This window comes from Strix aluco, chromosome Z, assembly GCF_031877795.1.
Source record: "Strix aluco isolate bStrAlu1 chromosome Z, bStrAlu1.hap1, whole genome shotgun sequence".
Lineage (NCBI taxonomy): Eukaryota > Metazoa > Chordata > Aves > Strigiformes > Strigidae > Strix > Strix aluco.
In genome coordinates this window covers 49,051,867-49,075,154 of record NC_133971.1, presented here as the reverse complement: position 1 = coordinate 49,075,154, position 23,288 = coordinate 49,051,867, and positions in this window count along the sequence as shown.

The window sequence follows — 23,288 nt, the reverse complement described above, 5'->3', positions numbered from 1 at the left end:
TTGGCAGAACAGCACCCATCAACAGAACTGAAGAAGCCTACAGCAGTGTATCTGCCTCCAGGCATAGCTGGGCAAGCCATGGATTTGTGCAGAAGAATCGAGTCTGTCAAACAGGCAAAAGAAATTCTATCCTTGGACCCATTAGTAAGCTGACATTATCCACAGTTATTTTTGTTAACTGAAAATAAGTTTAGGTAAGCATGTAAGAGATGAGTGCAGTTCAGCTTTGAGGAAAAGCACAAATGAATTACAATGAAAATACCCTAGTATCTGTCTTGTTGGCTGGTCATGGTGTATGTTTTTATCCAGTCACTAAAACAGTTGACATTTAACCACATTTCCTCCTTGAGTTCTCTGAGCATGACACATAACCTGATTTTCTGCCCTGTGAAAAGGATGCAGTGGGACAAAGGGTGCATTCAGGGGTTTCACATGTCAGGATGACAAAATCATTTGTCAGTCCCAAAGGCCAGAGCCAGTGTTTCTGTTGTAGAGATTTCCTGAGCACTAGCACATGCTGTCCTGCATGGCAGTTTAGGAAGAAAAACAAGCAGCATCTGAGGGGACACATTCTGCTACAACCTGTGTCTTTATGACAACTGTACTTCAGCAGTTTTGATGTGTCCCTTTGTCCTAACTAACTAAGGGACTTAATGTCTTCAGTGCGATGTGATTGATAAGGTATTTTCTTTCAGTTCTTATTCGGAGCTCCCAACTGGGAAATGAGCTTGGCCATTTAATCTGCATCCCACCTGGACCAGCAGGATTCCTCACCTTGTGAATACTCTTCCGGTAATTCATAGCTGCTGATGTCACATTAAATTGCAATGAAGTTAAGCACATTCAAATGGCTTTTCCAGTGGTATTGTCATTGATGTGGCTCCTAATTTATTGAGAAGGTAGTAAAACTACACACACAAAATTTTTCATTCTAAAACTGGTGAAATGCTAAGACATTAATGGCAGATGACTAAAGCAATTAAGCTTATGATGTAGAGTTTGGTCCCCTAATTACAACTAGATAAAAGAATCATTTTAGTAATGCTAGCTGTGAGTTCATATAAGAGTTTCTACTTTCTCCCTTCAGTCTTTGCAGATTAATTCAGGTTGCAGAATAAATCATCCAACCTATAGGAGCTCACACAACAGTGATTCCCATGAATCTGGTTCTCATGGCAGTCTTTGTAATTAGTCCTTTTATTTCCTTTGAGCCTGATGTCTATCTCCTTGCCTCCCTTGCCATTATTTCAGTCACACCTTCAAAACCAAGGTTTGGTTTTGGAATTGCAATTTCTTTTTTAAACCTGGCTTTTACAGACTGAGGTTTTCCACTCCAAAGATGCACACAGCTAGCTCAACAGCATTACAAGCATATTCTTACCAGCTCTAAAAGGGTCACCTGTGTCTAAGAGGACAGTTCCCATTTGTCTGACTACTAAACAAGTCTCTCAATTAGCAAAAGTACAAACAAAACCATATTAATATTAGAAAATACTCATAATTCTTTTTTTTAGTAAAATCTCTGGCTGTCCACTACATAACAATTAAGAGATTCATTTGACTGAAAAAGTCTGCACAAGAAAAAAATAAAGATTAGATATTCCAAAAAAGGCCCTATACTATGCGGGTAGTCTGGGTGCCAACATGATACAATGGGAACATAGGAGAAAAATCATTGAGCTGTGTCCAACTGCATCACTGTTTCACTCTCTCTACTGCTCTTGTTTTCCTATGCATCAAGCAATTCTGTAAAAACAGACTAGTTTTCACAGGATTGAAAACTTAGAAGCTTTCTATTAAATAAACAAAGTAAGTGTGATAAATAAGAAACAACTTGAAGAAAGGGAACTGTGATCTTCAAGCACAATCCTCGTTTACCTAACAAAAAGTGAATCAAAATAAAAGGACTTCTCTAAAGACAGTGTTAAAGTTTCTGTTTACCTAACTGAGAATAGAATCCCCCATATTATTTTACATTTGTGGTGGCAGTTTCAAAAATATAACCTTTTTTTTGGAATTATCTTTCCAGCAAAAACTACAGTTCTGTGTCTGTATTGCTATACTATACCACTATAATTTCAGAGCACTTGGATATACAAGTAATAATTTATTACTCTAGGCTTACAATATTTCAACATTTCAAAAACTGAATGAGCCAGAGAAAGAATGGCCAATGCCACCTGAAATGTAAATAATCTTCTTTCTATCCCTTTTGAGGGTCTGATTGTCTTTAATGGCACATGGATTTTCTGTCTTTGTAAACAGTCAGAGACAGAATTAGAATAAGTAATCACGAGACAAGACTCTCAAAAACATACATATATTTAAAAATAATGAGATAAAATGTAAGCACAAATTTGTAGTTGTATCTAATTGTCTCCCTGTGGGTTCATATATAGCATATTTATATATGTATACATATAGGTATATATTTGTGTGTGTAGGTATATATACCTATATACACATACACCAATCTCTTGAATGCTTACTTTGTGACAAAGGTTAAAATCACTGCATCTTTCAGGCACAGGAAGAAGTTTGACAGCACAGCACAAAAAAATCTGAAAACATGAGATAAACAGGGAAGTCCATAAACTGAGTGGGACATTAAATAACACCTCTGCTCAAAGTTCATCAAGATGGCATACATGGTAGTTCACTGTGTCCATCATGCAAAATCAGTGCCTACACAACAGGCTTGCCATCATTTCCAAATACAAATAAGTCTCAGGGTTTGTTGAGACCCTTTCCTCCAATGCAATGCATTCCAAACCATCAAAAGAATACTATTATAAGGATATTTTAGTCTACGTTATTAGAATCTAGATGTATTTCTCCTTCCCAAGTAGAAGCAGCAGACATACAAATGCCTTTCTTATTTATGAATACTGGGAAGTCAGTCCATGTAAATATTTGCTGAGATTAAAAGACTACAGTGATAGTTCCAAAAATTGAGTCTCAGAAGTCTTGATTAGTATCCTGTTTTTCTTACTATTTTGTTCAAAATTTCAGACTTCGCAGCAGGCTCTTAGTTAAATTGTTGGTTAGTTCCCTGACTCAACAGGGAGAATTGAAATGTCTAAAGAACAGTGGAAATAGAACAAATGTTCTTATCCACATAATTTCAGCATTTGGGGAGGAGATGTTGCAATTTTATGAATGCACAAATATATTGAATTTAGATAACAAATGCTCAGAATACTAACATGGTCTATTTCATGAGAGCTTGAAAAATATTCTAAATGTTTTAAATTGAGAAATTCAGCAAAAATGAGTTTGTTATGAAAAATATAACTGCTAATATATACTCACTTATTAGCTATTATTGCTACAAGCCTTTGTGTTAGCTGCAGAATGATGGTGAGTGGAAACAAGTCAAAGTTTTGTTCCTGAGATACAGATTCCCAAGAGGCAACTGATTTTTTTTTATGTTGATTGTTATAAAGAATATTTTGCTCTAATGTTTCATGAAGCCATTTTGAGTTACACTTTCCAGAATAAGAAGCATTATGCTACTACTTTCATAGAAACACATTTGTTCCACAGTCGCAGAATCCTATATCAAATGTGTAAAAGGAAAGAATAATAACCTGTGGCTAATATGGGGGACACGATATAGAAGTCCAGCATCATTTGCATTAACTGGATGATGCATTTGGACTCTTAAATGCAGAATAGAACATGTGAAGTCACTGTTATTATATTAAATATTCAAATTGTCAAGCAGTCTTAAAACATGGAAGAATGTTAGTTAGTATAGGAAAACAACCAAGAGAAAATACACTTTCTATTAATAATTAAGAAGAATATGTATGTTGCGACAAATGCTTCATATGCAACCTATTCATCAATGACATATTTATTGGGGTATAACTTGTCAGGAGACTGCTTTCTTAACTGGAATCATATCTGTGTCAAAAGGCCTCTTCAAAGGTTTAAAGCTATCTCTTCTTTCTAGTGTCCCTGCTGCGTGTTCACCAGTGTAATTAGACATAGAGTTTTAGTGAAATGCTCTATATGAGTGCAATTAAATTTTTCCCCTTGATTTTTTGCTTGAATACAAGGGGACACAAACACAATTATCTTTCAGAGCCTTGTTCTTGTATTGCAATGAAAGCTTTCAATATGTTTGTCAACAACTGCTAAGGCCAGTGAATTGTCTTTATACAGAGTAACTAATGAAAAAACTCTGAAAGCCAACTGGCTTCAAATCCTTAAGTGGAAAATATTGTGTGATTGAACTGAAATATGTGGGAAAAGCATTAGGAAAAGGGAAAAAGGAAGAAGCAGAATAGAAAGATAAGAAAATGAAGGGCTAAGTATTACATTACAGATTTCAGCATCTTCAACCTCACAACAAAAAGAAAAGACTATAAATCTTTAAAGTGTTTACAAGTAATTTCTAAGTGCTTCTGCAGAGTTATAACTGATGGCACACAGCTAAAAGGGGAATCCAGACAGCAAGGAAATGGTTTGAAAGACAACTTCGGGATGATGTGGGCAGCTGTCATGGAAAGCTTTTTTGCAGAGCACAGCACAATTTCATCTCCCCTATGAAATTCATAAACAAGTCCTCAGCCATGTATCTGTGTGTATTTTCCCTTTAGGAATAGAAGAATTTCCATCAAATCAGAAAACATGTTCACATAACTCCAATAACCTGTCTCTGCTGGTATCAGATATTCCGTAAGAGGGTATAGGAATTCATCAAAGGATATATGTGTCAGCATTTCCCACTGTCAGGGCCTTAATCTGGTCTATAATTGACATTTGATGAAGTCCAAAAATGTGTTCTTAAATAGCTCTTCAAAAATATTTCATGAAGAGGAATTACTTATTACATGTCTGTCTCATTAAGGATCTGCCACTTCACAGCTTAAGTGCAGACTGTGTAACATAAAAATTTTTTCTATCACTATAAAGTCTCCCACTTTTTAATTTAATGTATTCAAATATTTTCCTCTTTTTTTTCTGTCATGTACCACAGCAACATAAGTTCCAAATCCCTCATCTGCTTCTTCACATATTTTTTTATAATTTTCTTTCAAGGATAAAAAATACATTTTCACTGCCAGTATAACTGTTTGGACTACAAGTCCCTACTCTACATTTTTCCCTCTGTCAGCAATGTGTTATCTGAAGAACATAAAAACTGCTAGAGCTTCTGAGTATTGCATTTAAATTCATTTAGAGTTTTTACCTTCACCCCCCTGCTAGACAGTTTGAAATGAAAGATGGTAAAGACTTCTCCCTGTACACAGATCAACATATGCAAGTAAAGGATGTACTGTTGGTTGATGCTTTCAATAACCCCTGTGGATGCTGTACAACTAAATAGGAGTTCTAATGTTGTCTCCTAAGAGATCTGTGCTGGACACAACATGCAGTGCATCTTAGAATACTGTATCAAGGATTTCTAGAAATTGCACAGTCTATAACAAACAATAGGTACTGATCTAAGATCTGCCATTCAGGTAGGATTGACGAATAATCATTTTACAAGCTTGTGTGATAACATACAGGGAGATTAAGTACCTTTTCATTAGGCACAGCTCCAATTCCAAGAGTTACTCTGTAAGGAAATATGTCAATACAGCAGTAGATTTAAGAGACAGGCCATAAGGCTTCTATTCATTGCATTGATAACTGCTGAAAAACGTAATTCAAAAAGTAATATTGAAATAAACTGATTTTCTTTATGCTTATTATGGAAAATTCTCCATTTATAGTGTTCCTTTTTTGTCAGGAAGAGGAAAAAATGCATGAAACATGATAAAATAATAAAAAATCCCAAACACTGCAAATATACATAGTCTTGCTTTACTAACATTCTGGGTTTTGTATAAAATCAGGATTTGATTATGAATTCCTAGAGATGCTTTGTTTGCAGGTTGGTTGGACAAAACAGAACACAAAAGATGGCAGGTCACCTGACTGTTGAAAATTGCTGTGTACAGATTAAAAAGGAGGAAAGGTAAGGCATGGATATAGTTGGAAGCCTCATCTATCAGAGTATTTAAAAGAATGCATGCATCTGGAATTATTATGTAAAAGAAGTGTAGCACAATTTATGCATTAAACCGGCATGTTGAAAGTAACATTCTGGAAAAAAAAATGCATATCCTCGTTGTCAAAATTTAGAATATGTCTAACCCATCCAGGGATATCGTCATACAGCAAATTAGCTAAAAATCTCACCAACTACCACACTACCAACAGAGCAAAGAGTTATACAACCGTAGCCCCAAAAAAAGTCAGTGAAACTCCCTCCCCTCCATAGATTAACTCCCTAGAAATCATTGGGCAAACTGTTAACAAATGCATTAACACACTTGCAAGATCCTTTTGGCAGAGAAGAAGGTTTGAATTCATTCAGGGAAAGCCTCACATGAACACCCAGCCCTCTCAAACTGACTCAGGCTACAATGTCATGGGAACTGGTCTCATCTAAGCCCTTAAGTGAAAGGTGGTGACCGATGGAGCCTCCCATGCTACAACTGGCTTCGAATCAAACAGGGCCACTATAGAAAGAGACACCTTTAACTAACAATCAAGGAGCTGTTACAAAATGTAGTGTTCACAGGAAGGCATCAATCTGCACTTCTTGCCAAGAGAGCACAATGTACTACTTCTTGAGAGCTTCTCTAATGGGACAGAGAAAGCATTGGAAACACAGAAACGTGCTATATCCACATCTCCTCACCCTCCCCTTTCACAGCTCACTAAAGAAGCTTAGTGGTTTATAAGGAAGAATAGGATAAAGCAGAATTTGCTCTGAAAAGCCTGCAGCCAAGATGCAAGAGCATAAGGGGGCTGCCACAAGACCGCAGAAATCACGTCAGAGCATCACCAACAAATGAATCAGGAGAAAGAAAAGTTTGCTTTGGATAGGAGTCAAGCTGCCATGAATAGGAATTTGCAAACTGGCTAATGCTCTCAGATAATGCAAGTTACCATGTCTCACATCCTCATTTTACCACCAAACTCACAATTTATAATGCTCACACTGTATGTTTGCAAAAGGTAAACAGTCTGGGATTGAATAAAAACAGCTTTTCAGGCCTTAAAAAACAGCCATGCATGAGTTACTGACAGCAAAGGAAGTCCTGCCCTAACTCAGTACTGTGTACACTTTGTGGGGTAGTGCTCCTGCATGCTACCGCACAACCGCGCTTTGGAGAGAGATGCAACCTGGAGACACCATAAATATAAATGCAGAATGGGATCTCAGGGGGCAGAAGAGAGATCCCCATGTCCATATGATTGTGAATCCAGTTTTTATGGTATCCCAAACCACAGGCAGAAGTTGCTATTCTTCCATTGAACAGAAGCGACTATTTAGCTCTAAATAAAAAGTAAGATTGAACACAGCAAATTAAAAACTGCACTTGAAGCACTGATTTCAAGCAGTCTTTGAAAATGTAACAGGCACATGAGAAAAGAATTATTAACATGCAAACCATATATGGTTTCTGTGTTCTTAGGCCTGTAAATATCACCAGGTCCACTGTGATGATACTAACCTCACTTAAATGGTACAGTTCTCCAATTAAAAAGGAAATTTGCCTTTAGATTTTCTTCACTATCAGTACTAATGCAATGTGTCATTAACTTCAATAATATGAAAGTGTTACACTAGCCCATTCATTGCTATTAGTGTACAAGATAATACTTTAAGAGCACACTTTGCACAGTAGTAACTAGTAGATAATGGATCTTTAAAAAGCCTTACACTCTATATGGGCTACCTAACCCCCACTACCTAATGGCACTTAGACATGCTACAATGTGGCAACATATATCCAACTCACTGACTGGACAATGTAATCTTAGATCTAGGTAAGCACAGTTTAATGACTGCACCAAAGGGTGTTTTGCTATTTTAATGCCCTTAAACCAATCTTTCAGAGATGCTAAACAATTGTTCAGTGGTAATGGAAGGGTATATCAAATTTATTTACGTTTCCTCAAACTAATTCTGGATTTGTAATGCATAAAACCAGATCATTATGCAGTATTTTATTTTCTACTTATTATACAATAACCACTACAGCAGTGCACTTTCTCCCAGTTTTTCTATGAAATAACTTGTTCTTCCGTGTTTGTGTAGACTTCAATATAAAGTTAAATTGACTAATAGTATTTCCCATACTAAATTGCACCATTTATATGTCAAGTCCAATGTCTTGCCTCCAGCAACAGCCAGTATTCATTAATTTAGAAGGAAACTAGGAAACAAATACTTCTCAGCAATTGTTTTAGTTTTGTCCACAAGGGAAGTGTTTCCTGCCTCCTGTAGCAGCTATTTTGTTCCCAGAGCTCTGTAAATCTGTTTGTGCCAAACTTCATTCAAGACAAGTGTGTCACAACCTTGCTAACACAAACCCAGGGAACCCTTCCAGGTGCCATCCAGCTCAGACCAGTATTTCAAAAGGTGTGCCCACCAGCATCATCTGACCCAAAATGAGGACCTCTCTCCTTCATTTTCCTTTCCTCAAAAGAAAGTCTTATCTAGGCCTCTCCCTCTTTGTCCTCCTCCTACTCCTGATCCTACCTGCCCTCTTTTCCAAGCACTGTGTTATATTTGTTCCAAATCACTGCTTTGAGCCCCAGCAAAATTCATAAATAAATAAACAAAACCTTTTCTCACCACAAGTGTGCTTTTTTCCAGCCTGAACATGCAGGTGCAGTGTAAGGACCCTGCTCCCATCTCTGGCAAATAAAGGCTAGGAAAAATCATGTGCTTTTCTGTCCAGTGTTATAATTGCTTCACCCATCCCCAGAGAACTCAGAAATATGAGAACAGGATGAAGGGTAAAAGTCTAGAGTCACAGAGAAGCTATCAAAATCAAATGAGTTCTATATAATCATTTTCACAAACTGTCCGGCATTATTTAAATAGTTTTGTCATGTTACTATTTCTGTTATTAATCCTCTCTAGGCCTGAGGGTCAGAAACGTTCTTCTAATTTCTATCACACATTGTTTACTGTTAGTTTTTCTTGTTTGTTCTTATATCAGTTAAGCTGCTTTCTTTTTCTGAAGTTTACAACTTACCTCTCAATACACAGAGCAACCACTTTGATCTTTTCCTTCAATCCTGGCCAAGGTCCTCTATTCTTCTTTGCATAGACATAGTTCAGTGGTTATAGCAGTTGCTCTCCAGACTCCCTTCAGCCTAAATTCACTTTCTTGATGTGCAAGACTTAACAGAAGTGTGTGTACCTGTTCTACCTGGGTCTTACACAGACGTGTTGGGTATTTACTTTTCTCCCCTCACTCAATATACCCATGTGCCAGATCAGCTGCCAGGGCATTGGCAGCTCAGAGATACTCTATAATCCATGTGGTTTCCTTATTATCATCCTGAGTGCTATTATCTTCATTTAGCACTGTAAACACAAAATGTCTATTAATTTAAAAGTGATTTTTGCCTTTTGTAAAATTAAGTAACAGCCCCAGTTCTTAAAGTTAACTTTTGCAATTTATTCAGCTTAGATCAATTCACTCTTGTTGTTTTGCAGATTGCAATTGTTCCTCTACCTTATAAGTCACTGCCTGTCTCCTTTTTTCTTGCTGAGGAGCACTAAAATGCAGCTATATATGTCAACATTAATTACACCAGACCTATAATTGATGGAGCTTTCGGCATTTTAAAAATTTGTTTCCCAGGCCTTCATAGACCTAGTGATACACCTTCAATTGGCAGAAAGAAATGTAGTAAAACTCCTTTTCTTCCCTCTCATGTGCTGCATACTAAATTACAGTTATCTATAAATTCAGTAACATTAATCATGTCCTCATTCTGTTGACTCATATTTATATGTTGTAAAGAATATGTTATAAAAGGGACTCCTGGTAGCAAGCTCTTTCTATAGCTATTTCATTCTGCTGACAGCAGTATTATAATTCTTAATGAAATGTAAGAAAAAAAGGGTGCTAGTCTTTCATGACCTCAAAACAGGATCTAAAGTAGTAGCAGGAGAGGTGTACAAATGAATTTTACATAAAACACAAAGATTTTTTAAAAAAGGTACTCTTTTAATAGGCAAACTAAATGTAAAGAAAGCAGCAGATTAAAAGGAGATGAAATGTTAAATAGGTTAAGGAAAAATTCTATGCAATTTATACATCAGAAGATATTTTTATACAGATAGAGTCTAACTACATAATCTTACCCATAATTCAATAAATACATTAAAAGTTATAGTTGGGGAAAAAAATAAATTCTAATGTCTTACTTCATTCTATATATGATATATGCTATGCACTGCAGCCAGTTTCTTATCATTCTAAAATTAACAATACAAAATATATTATTATTCCTCAGTATTATACAGAAAAGAATTTTGATATTAGTCACAAAAAAAAGAAAAAAAAAACCCAAACCAAAAAAAACCAAAAAAACAACTGAAAACTTCCATGGCTAGGTTACAGAATGTTACTAGTTTGATGGATTATTATTTTTGTTATGTTTTCCATGGAATTCAAAGAAACCCAAAACTTCTGAATAATAATCTGTGTGTTTTATATTTAGAGTGAAATATATTTTCATATTTCAGTGAAAAAATATAGAAGAGCATACTATTATTTAGAGAGCACCTGTTTAAAATTTACTGACATTTATAAGTCTAACAAAACTGACAGAAACAAGGGTCATGTTAGCAGCTCCCAGTGTAAAATTAGGAATAATGATTACTTCAGTTACTCTCTTCGTAAGCTTAAAAATATTAAGTGTTAGGAATCTTGAAGTGTCCATTCAAATCACTTCTTCATGTGCTACAATCCAAACCAAAAAGATGGTATTTTCTAGACAGATAGCCATTAGAATTAGGGAACTGGGTTTGTTTGTTTGTTTTCTAAAATAGCCTCTGTAGTATATCACACTGGCACTGCAAGTATTCTGGTTGTGTTAAATATCTGCCAAAACTCAGCATAAATTAAAATGTTCATTAGTGTTAAAAAAGAAAAAAACTTAAAAATCCATCCTAAAAGCCATTAATTCAGAGCGAAATGGCTTAGAGTTCAGAAGATCCCCAAGGTCTTTCTAATCTGTTGGTTAATCAAAACTTCAGCAAATACAGTAAATCAAAAGACTTATTTCAATAGATCTCTTACCTCACCACCCTTATCTCAGTATCTTTACTGATGTCTTAAATGTTTTTAATATGAGACATACACATGGGTATATTACTTATGTTAACATTCTATCTAGCAGCCCTAATTATAGACTGCTTGATGTTATACAAAGACAGAAAATAAATGATTTCTGCCTTCAACCAGATTAAAAAGGAAATTTAAAGCAAGAGAAAACCAAGGAAGACAAAGGCTGAATTTCTGAAACTGTCACAGCACACCAACAACTTAACAGTTTTCAAGGTTGTTTTTTATATAGACATTACTCAAAAGTGAGAGTTTTAAAGAGGAGTTAAAGAAGGTTATGCAAGTAATTCCAGAAAAAAAATAGTTGCATGTTTAATAAGTGGTGATGAAGGTTGAGCCAGCTGGATACAGGTCAGTTTCTACTACTAAGTGAAGGATGAGAGCCCCAGCTATGACCTCTGCTTGAAAACAGGTAAATTGGGATTTGATAGTTAACAGGGACTGATGTAAAGAGAGAGGAGGCATGGATAGAGAAGCAAAGTAGGAAAAGGATATGTCCAACAATTCAAATCAAGGCCAAATGAAGTAGTGGAAGTAAAGAGACAACCAAGGTGCTGGTTATGAAGTTTGTATGAAGACTGCAGTGGGACATGGCAAATACAAGAGATTATGTGAGGGGTGGAGACAGACAGTGAGAAAAGAGAGTGTGTGCTAGAATCACAGAATCACAGAATCATCTAGGTTGGAAAAGACCTTGAAGATCATCCAGTCCAACCATTAGCCTAGCACTGACAGATCCCAACTACACCATATCCCTCAGTGCTATGTCAACCCGACTCTTAAATACATCCAGAGATGGGGACTCCACCACCTCCCTGGGCAACCTATTCCAATGCCTGACTACCCGTTCTGTAAAGAAATGCTTCCTAATATCCAGTCTAAACCTTCCCTGGCGCAACTTGAGGCCATTACCTCTTGTCCTCAGAGTAACTATGGGGAGGGACTGAGATACCATTTCAGAGGGTAAAGAAAACTTGGAGGCAGCCTTGTTCAAAAAGGGAAAAAAGAATGGGCAGGGAAACCTCTGAATCACAGAAATGGAAGAGAAGCCTAACACAGTAAAGGAAAATTAAGCCCGATAGACATAAGATACCAAATGCCTTTTTGATATGTTTAAATGTATTTAGCCTCTACAAGCTAAATTATCATAGCCAAAACAGCTTCCCCAAACTTAAAAGAATTGGATATTGTGGGAGAAAAGGGAAGGGATAGGGCACATGAACAAATAAACAGAAAGGCTTTACATATTTCATACCATTTAGTCAATACACCCACATTGTTCATCTGTCTCACAGTGTTAAAGCTGTATGGTCTTCTACAAAGCAGGAAAACTAATGTAAGCAAAACCACTAAAAATGCACAGAAAGAGAATCCATTTTATCCCATTCTACACATGTGAAACAGTGGATTTAGAAAAGGTTAGAGGTAACAGAGCCTTACAGCTATCTCTAAAGCTGACTTATCAGATAAAGGTAAACCACCGTCAAATCTATTGGACAGGCTATATCACTTTTACAAATTTTTAGAGTAAGAAAACACCTTTATGAAAGGAGGTTAAAACCAGAATGGGCAGGAGATGAAAGAAGAAAGTACAATGGTAGTCAGGTGTCATAGAAACTACTGTGCACTGATAGTAGTAATGTAAAATTAAAAATAACAATTGAAATCAATAAGCCAATAATTTTGCCATTATAAGGCATTTTGGCTCCAGTTTCAGCTTACATCATATTCAGCCATTTCAAACCATATAGGCTCTAATATATCTCTTATCACCAAGAGGGACAACATAGGCTGCAGTATACATGGATGACATAAGTTTATTTTTTGGCAGCTAAAATAACACTTCGCATAATATCTTTCAGGCCAGTCCATGATAAGAAGTATTGTTAACGTTCTCAACAATGAATTGCAGAATGAATTGCATAACAATGAAGAGGTATGACTTAAAGCCATACCAATGGCTTTACAGGAGGAGTTCCTTTTTCTACCTACAAAATATTGTAGATCAAGTGATAGACACTTATGTTTCTAGACTGACAAAAATAAAGTAAATAACCCCTCTGCCGAAGCTAAAGAACCATCACAAACATGTTAATTGTTTAGAATTTACAGCCAAGCAGATGTAATAGCAAAACTTTCAAATTCCATTAAGTCACCAACAAGATGATAGCAAGGCTTTTATTTATTCTCCTAATCCCTAGAATCCAACCAAAAAAATAAAACCAAAAGAACCTCCCAAAACTAATTCCTGATGTTGTGACCATTACTCATTCACACCATGCAGTAAACAAACTGGGTCTGTCCTGAAGTTATTCAGATTTCTCTCAAACTGAAGAAAACCCTTTGAATTTGAAAACAAGCCATTTTAGACCAGTTAAAACCTGCAAAAACCTAACAGTAGTTGGCAAGCTTCTGACCATCTAGATCATCAAACTGCCAAATTAAAAAAACAATAATGTTCACTGTATAAAACCCAGATTACGTAATTTTGGCTCCTTCTGGAATTAAAACCACTTTAAATTACTCATCTAGCTTCCATCAGCAAGACACTTAGAACTACAGGGGGTTAAGGTCGTTTCTCAGAGCTAAATCCAGTGTCCATGCATACCAACAATTGTTTACAGCAAACTTTAAAACAAACAAGAAAACAATAATAACTCATCTTATAGAAAACAGTTGTGAGAGGACAGAGGTGCTTTAGAAACATTAAGGGCAAAAGAAAATTAATGCAATTTGTTAACCTCAAAGTAAGTATCTGTACCACATCAGATGTTGGGCTTTTGCTCTTTTTAATCCTTTTTTTTTTTTTACTGTTGGCTATCCTTGGACATTTTCTTATAAATTACATTGTCTACAGAATGTTTATTTCAACAATGCTCATATAAATGGAGACTAAAAAAAGTGTTTTCTATATGTAGATCTGAACATTTACAATTTACAAATGAGATATAAACTAGGAATTATGCTATGAATGCAATGAACAGCAAATATACCTGAGAAAATCTATCTGTTTACAAACATTTTTTAAACATGAAGAAATGATTTAACACCAGAAAAAATCACTAGGAAATAACCTGTTTACTTCTGTAATTATTTTTTTGAAAGAGAGAGAATCTAAACTACAGAAAGACCACTCATTCTGCAAAACATGTCAGAATAGGTTTTTGTCAAATGTGAATCTTATCTCCATTTTTTTTCTGTTTGGTCTTTTCTATTTCTATTATTCTATGAAATTTACAGGTGATTACATAAAATAATTTTCATTTCCACATCATTTATCTAGTATCTAAAAGAATAAAACTCTATTAAAAATAAAATCTTGCATCACCCCTCAGGGTGATTAAGCATTAATCTTAGTTCTTCCTTAATTAGTTTATTGCTGAAGCACTGTAAGACACAAAGACTCAGGGAGATATTTTTAACCAGAATAAAGATGTAAGGAATTGGGGTTATAATGGAAAAAGTAAACAACAGACCATGTCTGAGGAACAGTGGTACTGAAGAAAAGTCCTGGTGTCTTGCAGATGTGACTGTGCCCATTGACTGGGCACCCTCACTGATATTATGAGAAGTCTACTGTGTCCACTTATTTTATGGTCCATCTTTCTTTTATTTACATCATTAGTCCTACTCTATAACATGGAACAGGATCAATTTGATGTTCTGCTAAAAGAAGTCAACAATTCCAAAGTCTGTAAAATCTCCCCTGGATCATCTAAACACAAAAAAAGGATGTTCAGGCATCCAAAACTGCAGAGTTGAAGCACAGAACCCATTGGTACCATTGAATATTTTCTTCAGTCTTGGACTGCCGTCACCATCTGAGATGATAGCATTATTAACAGGAACTGTACTAAGCATAAACTCTATATTTAAATATCTGTAAATTGCTGGATCTTTTGGTAATATTAAAATAAAAGAAAGGATGATTTTCTGAGACATCAGTTCTGGTGATTTATAGAATATTTTGCATTAAGTAGTGAGTAACCAGGATACTTTTAAGAAGTAACATTCTGAATTTTGGAAGTTTACTTTTCTTATGTTCACCTCACAGAGATGGAGGAGCATCAAATAGGACATAGCACTTAAAATTTTTGTGCTGTCAACTGGAGATGCTCTGATGCGGCACCTCTCCAGAGGTCTATGTTTTCTTCTGGTAGTAAGTTACACACAAATGGTATGGAGAATAATTACTTCAGCATAGCTATAGATCAGCTCTGTAACATGCTCTTACTCTGGGGAGTCAGCAGCACAACTCAATAACAGAAGTGTAAAACTCTGATGCCTCTGTTTTAGGATATCATGAGAGAACTGGACATCTGGAACCATAAAGCTGCCAGAAGCAGTCTAATGCCTTTGCCTGGCAGAAGGCAATTAAAAGGAAAGCTTTCTATGAAGCTGCCAGCATTTCAAAAATGTACAATGCCAACAAAGTGGTGCAGAGATCTTCACCTTGATGGTGAGTTCTGACATTGCATTACTGATAGTCATTTGGTAGCTGTGTCCTCTGGTGCCTACAATCTCAATCATAATGGATATTATAATTTATTTAAGTATGGCCCTGGATCAGAAGGTGACTCAAACAGAAATCTAGGGCAGACCTGAAAATAATACACAGGGGGAAAAAAAAAAAAAAAAGGAAGAAAATAAAACACTTGTTGATAGTAGTAACTAACAGGTAGAAATATACAGTTATTGGTAGCTCTGCTGAATTCAGTGGGTGCTCCTCCAACTATGCAGTTGAACTATGGATAAAGGAAGACATGCCAAAACCACTAGGTTAAATGAAACCCTGAAAGGTGAAGAGCTTCAGAATATTTAAGAGTCATGTATTTAATTATAAAATATATAAAATAAGTTATAGTTGTCAATTTTAAAGCATTGATTTAGCATCAATAAACTGCAGACTAGCTTGTGAAATATCATATGCTTTTTTCCTGCCCTTAGTGAATCAGGATATACCAGCTATGGGATTGTAAAGGCTGTTACAAACTGCCAGGTTTTTCCCCCCAAACACATACAAAGTTATGTTACACTTTGAAAAAAATCTTTGATTGCTGCATCTGATATTTTTCACTAAGAACGTAAGAAAGAGTTTCCCTAAGGTAGTCTATTTTGTGAACATTTTAAGCTTCTCTAAACAGGCATAAACATTACTTGTGCTTCTGTTTCCCCATTCTTGCTTCCAGATAATACATTATAATCCTCTCTCACTTTCTGCTTTCTAATGCCTTGCCCTCATTGGAGTGACTCTTAGTTATCACTAGAGAATATAAGAAGAAAATTAGGCCCATTATATATACATTCACATTAGCAGATGGGATTTCAGGAGACTCAGGACAATACAGTGCTACAGAAAAGAAACTCTGCAGAGCATTCAGCAGCCTGGGCGATTTAGCAGGATGACTTTAAATCACCAGTGCCCTCTGCTGCTCTCGGGCTAGTCTTTTGTTCTGTGTTGTTTTTCAATGCAGCCCAGTATAACTTTGACAGTCCCCCAAGCCTTCCTTAATTACTATTTCCTTGTAGGATGATTCATGGCTACTGCTATGCACAGAATTTTGTCCCTGTGAGACATTAGAGTCTTACTTAGCCCATTGACATGGGTGCACTCCTGTGACATGACATGGGAGAACGGACTGAGAGCCAGAGTTATCACTGTTTTGCACCACAGCTCTGCCGGGAATGCTCTTCCTGGCCAAAAGCAAAGCTTGCAAGGTTTTCAAGGAATTTTATTGCTTGTCCCTACAGACCACAGATAGAAAGGAAAGGTTGTTTCTGCTTTTACCTAGGAAGCTTTGTTTTGCAGGAAAGATTCTGTATAGCAAATACACTAAATCTAATAAAATGAAAAATGAAGGATAGAGAAACGTGAGTAGTTACAATTTCATCAGCTGCACAGCTTAATACCTACCTAGGGGGAAAAACAATCAGCTAGTGTCTGATCAGTGTTTTCTTGATAGCGTTAGTTCTGTGGCTTGTACAACCTGAGGAGACAGTGCTTGTTTTCCTTACCTATGTAATTCATTCATTAGCCAAAATTTACAGCTGTCAGCATAGATTTAGAGCACCAAACCTAAATGAACACACATTCTGTAGGTTTCAAGGACAGGCAGCTAAAAGCTTAAGACAAAGGTAACAGAAATTTTTACATAGAACAGCTAACTAATTTCCATTTCATTATGTCACCATAAAAATAAATTAATTCCTAGTAAGAAAACTATCTGGTCAGGAGTTCTGAATTTTATTTCCATTTCCCTTCTTCAGTCACAGGAGGAAGTATGTAACCCCTGATATGATCCAGCAACTCTCTCAGTCCTCAAAATTGGTGAAAGGAAATGCATCTTTTTGAGACTGTAGGCTACTTCTCTATGCATGCCCAGAATCCTTCTGTACTTCCACTTCTCTGTACAGAGTACCACATAAGACATAGGACATTGTAAACCAGTCTGACAGACAAAATAATGTTATTTGCATTATTTATTTGGTACAGCTTTTATATAAAGGAACAGAAGAAACCAAAAAAGCTTGTTCTATTGGGCTAACTATTGAGTTGACTCATAAAATAATATAGTTCCTGTCTCAGTGTAGCTTATGAGCCAATTAAGGTTTAACTGAGCAAGCAGGATGATAACAGAGGGAGCAGGAGACAGCTTGGGTGCTCTCCAGTTTGTTTGAACTGCAGACCTCTGCTTTCCCTTCAAAAGTAGTTGTCTGGGGGAGCGAGAGGGAGGCTTGTGTTTTTGGAAGGAAGGGCTGCTATGCACAGACACTTCTTGCACACTTATGGAGAGAAATGCTTGTTCCTGTTCTTCTTGATCTTCACAACAAGTTAATGGGCATTGTGGAAAGCAGACACTGCAATCTCCATTATGGTGCTCCAGCTGTCCTCTGCAGGGCCCTCATGGCTTGCAGAACAGGCTCCAACTCGTAACAAAAAGCAGTCCTGCTATCCACGACTGACTGTGTCCCAGAACTGTACAACAACTGTGTGTACAACAACCACACCTGTGTGTGGCTGTTGTGCATCTTTTCATTTGTTCACTCTACACTGAGAGACAAACAACCCTCCAGAATAAAGCTGTTTCATGCTACTACTCTTAGTTTTCTTCTGAAAGGAAAGGAATTATTTTACTCATTCTCCAAAGCTGAGATGTGACCTCTTTCTATACATTACAGTTTGGTCCTTGTGGTAGTGCCAAACCACTCCAATAAAAATGTTATCAGGTTACACAGCACAATACAAATTATAAACTGCATTCAGTACCCACAGGACACATAAAGTACCAGGACTGGTACTCGTATGCCTTATGAAGAAAAGTACTCTCATAAATGATCTTGAAAGGTAGTGCGAGACTCAGTGTCTTTACTAGAGCGAGCAAGCTACTCCAACAAACAAAATAAAGAACATAGCACTTGCTTGCATTCAAACAATTGGTGCATAATAATTGCCATGCTGTTTGGAGCCAGTATTAGGGAATGAAAATGAATGAATCTAATCTAGTTCTTTGGTCAAACATTCCAGCAACATCCTTTTGTTTCATTTGAATGTCTGTGTGGTTGAAGATCAGTCAAGTTAGACTGGAAAAAACTCCAGTGATAAGTGTAATGGTCATGTTTCCTGACAAGTCTGACTGCTCAATTATAGACTATTTTAAAAGGAGTCTTTTGGCAGTATAGATCACAGATTTGTGATACTCTTGCTCGACTCTCAGGATTTAACTGCCAAAATCAGACAGTTCATGTCACAGACATTGTAATAGCCTAATATTTGGCACCAGCATTTTGACAAAGGTAAAGCAGGCTCTTGCCAGAATGTGTATCACAATGTTACTCTTTTCATTGACACTATCCATTACTGTGCCTACTTGTTCATGTTGAAGATTGCCTTAATATTAAAGCATTTTTTTCTCCATAGACAAAAAAATATGCACTCTTCCAAAAGAGATGGGAAGAAAACAGGGGGGGAAAAAGTGAAAGAAAGTAGAACAAAGAATGGAAAGGGAAAGACAACTTCTGGGAGCAAGGACAAAAATTAACTGGTGTCTTATAGTCCTTCAAAAGGTAGTCATTCAGTGTTGGAAGAAGTTCTGCTTACTTCTTTTACAAAAAAAAAAAAAAAAAGTTATGTCTTGGGGCATTTTCAGTTTCTGCCTTTGTTCCATCAGATACATGCTAGAATTTTCAGCATGTGTAAGACCTAAAATTGTTGTGATCAAAGGAACCTCCAGGTCTTTTTCCACTAGTAATGCTCCAGTCCTCTCACACTGATCTCTGAGCTTAATCTGCCAGTGAATTTCACAGCAAGAGACAGTTGCAGAGGGAGAGCAGCTCAGAAGTCAGTGTTTCAATACATTAGCAGAAAGTAGAGCTGTAAGTGAATTATACTATTATGAATAGGGAACTTCAGAAAACAAGTGCACATTTGAAAAGACTTGGGAAAGAGATCCAAACCCACTTGCCCAATTCCTTGAAAGGAATTGGAAATGCCTTTCCAATTTAAAAGGGATTCTGAGGAATGTCCTTAAATATACTAAAATGACTAGGCCTCTCAAACATCCAATGTCATGCAAACTTGGCAGGGATTTTCTTGCAAGGACAAAGGAGGCAAAGATTGATCTGAAACTCAAATAATGGAAGGTTTTTATCTCTTTTATTTTTCAAGAGAAAGGAAAATAAAATCCTCTGAGGTTATTATGACCTTCCATGCAAAGCAGAAAAGCTCTCAAGGTTTCTAAGAGCTGAAGAAACAGTTCATTAATTTTAGTTGTATTTTATATGGTATATGCCTGTATTTATGTATTTATTTCAAGAGGCATGGTGCATCACATGCACAGTACACAATCATCCCTCCAAACATAGGGTGCCTTGATGGGGATCTTATCTCTTCATCAATGTTAACAGCAAGAGTTCTACTTCTGTCAAAATATTAAAATTGCTCTGATTCACAGTATTTTAAAAAATACCAACAATTGTTATTTTGTGGAAATAAAACCATGACTCCATTGCTAATCACTTCCATTCATGTCTATGAAGGCTATTGTGGTACACTTCACTTTGTCTCATCTCCATTTTTCCAGCATTTTATTTCCTTCAATGCCTACATTGTCTTTCTCAGAAGCAGCTGAAGACATCCCCCTACTTCAAATTCCTTGTCACACTACCTCCTACCTTATATTTGGCTCTTTGTTGAGCTGAACGTCCTCCCTCAAAGCTTCCTCTTGCTTTCAGTCTCTGTCTTAGACCCTTAATTTGTATTGACTCACAGTATGGTAGCTGTGAGCGCTGCACCTGCTCCTATCCCACACTGATGGCTAAATTCTTACAGATGACTGTTTCCAAGGGACACTCGGGCAGAAACTTAAAAATAACAGTTGAGCATACTATGCAGTGCTGATTCTTGAGCCTATATATTCAATGGCTACCAATTCAGTTCCACTTGAAAACTATACCATGCAGTCCCTGACCTAAAATTTAAGCATACTCAGGCTTCCCTCTACATAGTCAAACCATCATCTCTACAAACAACATTAGCCTGTTAGTAACTGTGGGTAAGTTTAATTCTATGTTTGCCCAAATGCACAGTAAATGTTGACAATTTACTTGCATACAAGCACAGTGCCTGTGCCCCACCTGAGTCTAACCCTAGTCAAAACCAAAGCGGATATTTTCACACAAACATTCAAATACAATTAGAAAAGATCTGTTTAAGAGAAATTTTCCAGTTTCACAGAAAAATAAAATCAAAACCACAACTTTCCTCTCTTCATCCCAAAATATCAAAATTATTTTGCCTTTTATTCAACAAACACTGAAGGGAAAGCATGAAGAATTTTGTAGGGAAAAAAATAGTCAGTTTTTCTCTGAAACCTGGATGGGTCTACTAGAAGAATCATCTTCATCACTACTTCCCCATTTCATGAGAAATTCAAACAAAAAAAACCCTTTCTACATTGTCTCTGTAGTATGGCTCTAGAACTTGCTAACACAACTATAACACAACACCATTAGAAACAGTGTCTGAATTATTGCTCAGAATTTGTATCAACCATGTAACCATGAATGCAACAGCCTTAATTACTTTAACAAAAAACAGCTGCATTGTTGTGGGGCTGCCATTTGCTCCTTATTAATGATTAATTTTTAACAATATCACAAGACCGGTAAATTAATAAAAAATAAATAATTACTGGCTAATATGGAATACCAAGAAAGGAAACCTTTTTAACATCTGCTTTGCATTTTACATTGCCATGGATGTTATTTATCTATTCCTTTGTGTCACATCAGTGAAAAAGCACTTTTTAGGCAGTGACAGCTTGCTTTAAGAATTTAAATCCATACTGGATAAAAAATAAGTATTTTTGGTGTTGTAAAACACTGGCCCCATTTTATAAAACCAATAATTACCCTAGATAAATACTTTAACTGTTGTCCAGCTCGTTAAAGATTTGACTAAGTTGAAGGTATTAATCAATTTGCTCTAGATGGTTAGTAATAGCTTAGTTTAAAAAATTATAGCTGCTGCTTCCTTCGTATTCCCCATTGTTAAATATTTCATACACTGTATTCTTAATTAGAGATGAGTCAGGGCATTATTTTATTACCCAAACTCTACTACCACTTCTGCTTCAGAAAACTCTCATGCTTTAGTATGTTATTTTAAAGTGGATACAGAGCTTACACATGTTGTTACCTGCGGTCCACTACCATGAAAATATATTGATAATACCAGAAAAGCAGACTGAGATTGGTACCACCACATCTCCTTTGTAACTGAGTACATTGACTTCTGCCAGGAAATAACTGTCTGAAAGCCAGGGAGGTTTGCAGTGCGCAGTAATCCAATGCACTAAAGAAAGTGCAATGGCATGAGACAAGAAAGATTGCATGTTGAGTTTGTGTATTACTTTCTTTTCCAACACACTGACAGTTTGCTTAACCACAACCATACAAATAGCTCCATCAGACATAGGGAGGAAGTACATAGGCATGGTCATTATGTAAAGGTGCTGGGCAATTCATGTCTGCCTAAATGTCTTGGGCGGTCAGCAAATCCATGTAACACCAAGTACTACTGCTGCTGTCCCACTAGCATGAGCTGCTATTGATGCACTGGGGGTTAGACAAGCCTGCAACAGATTGTCATTCTCCCAGAGATGAGAGGAGAGAGACTTGTGGCAAGACATACATCTCCTTTGGAGAGTGCTAGGGAAAATAAAAGCCAAAATCACCTGAATTGTAATTATTTGAAAGCTTCACAGAAGATTAAGCAAAGACTTAATTTTAAATTTCTTTCACAGGAATTGTAACATTTCAGCAATATTGGATTTTACTCTATGGAAAATTAAATTCAGTGAAAAATTCTTGGTCATAAATTCTCAGGCTGTGAATTAATATAGCCTACAGTTATAAAATTTTCAGACTAAAATTTTTCAAATGTGAAAATCTTCAATATATTTTGATTATACTACAGCCATCATTTCAAACAAAGCTTGAATCCTTCAAAATTTTGTCAGACGTAAACTGGCTGGAATTAATTTTCACCCTGTATTAAAATATATTTGTTGTATTTCCATGTACTTATTGCTTGTGATTGGAAAATACAAAAGCATAGTTTTATTTTGAACTGGTAAAACAGCAACATAACATAACAAACCCTTTGGATAAAACGAACTATAATGACAATGAGCCTCTGACAGATCTCACACTAAACTGATATAACGAACATATGGAAATAATTCCGAAACATATCTGTGCAGTAGACTCAGTAGAAATACACAGTTTCTTCAAATTCATAATTATCAGTTTTTATTTATTACTTAATGAAAACTCAAAACTAATAAAGTATACCATCTTCAAGTTCAGAGATAACACAATATACTGACTTAAAGCTTGAATTCTATCCTTGACAGATATAAAGTCACTTAGCTGAAATAATGGTAAGACTGTGAAAACACTTTAAAAATTCTGACAAAAAAGACAATGTATAATAAAATAGTAGAAATGTATTTAAACATATTGCTGATACAGAGGAATCTCTTAAGTTTATCTTGAGATCCTTGTAAAAGTCATCGGATTTACAAGGTCAAAATGATTAAAAATAACACAGTGAGGAGACTAAAG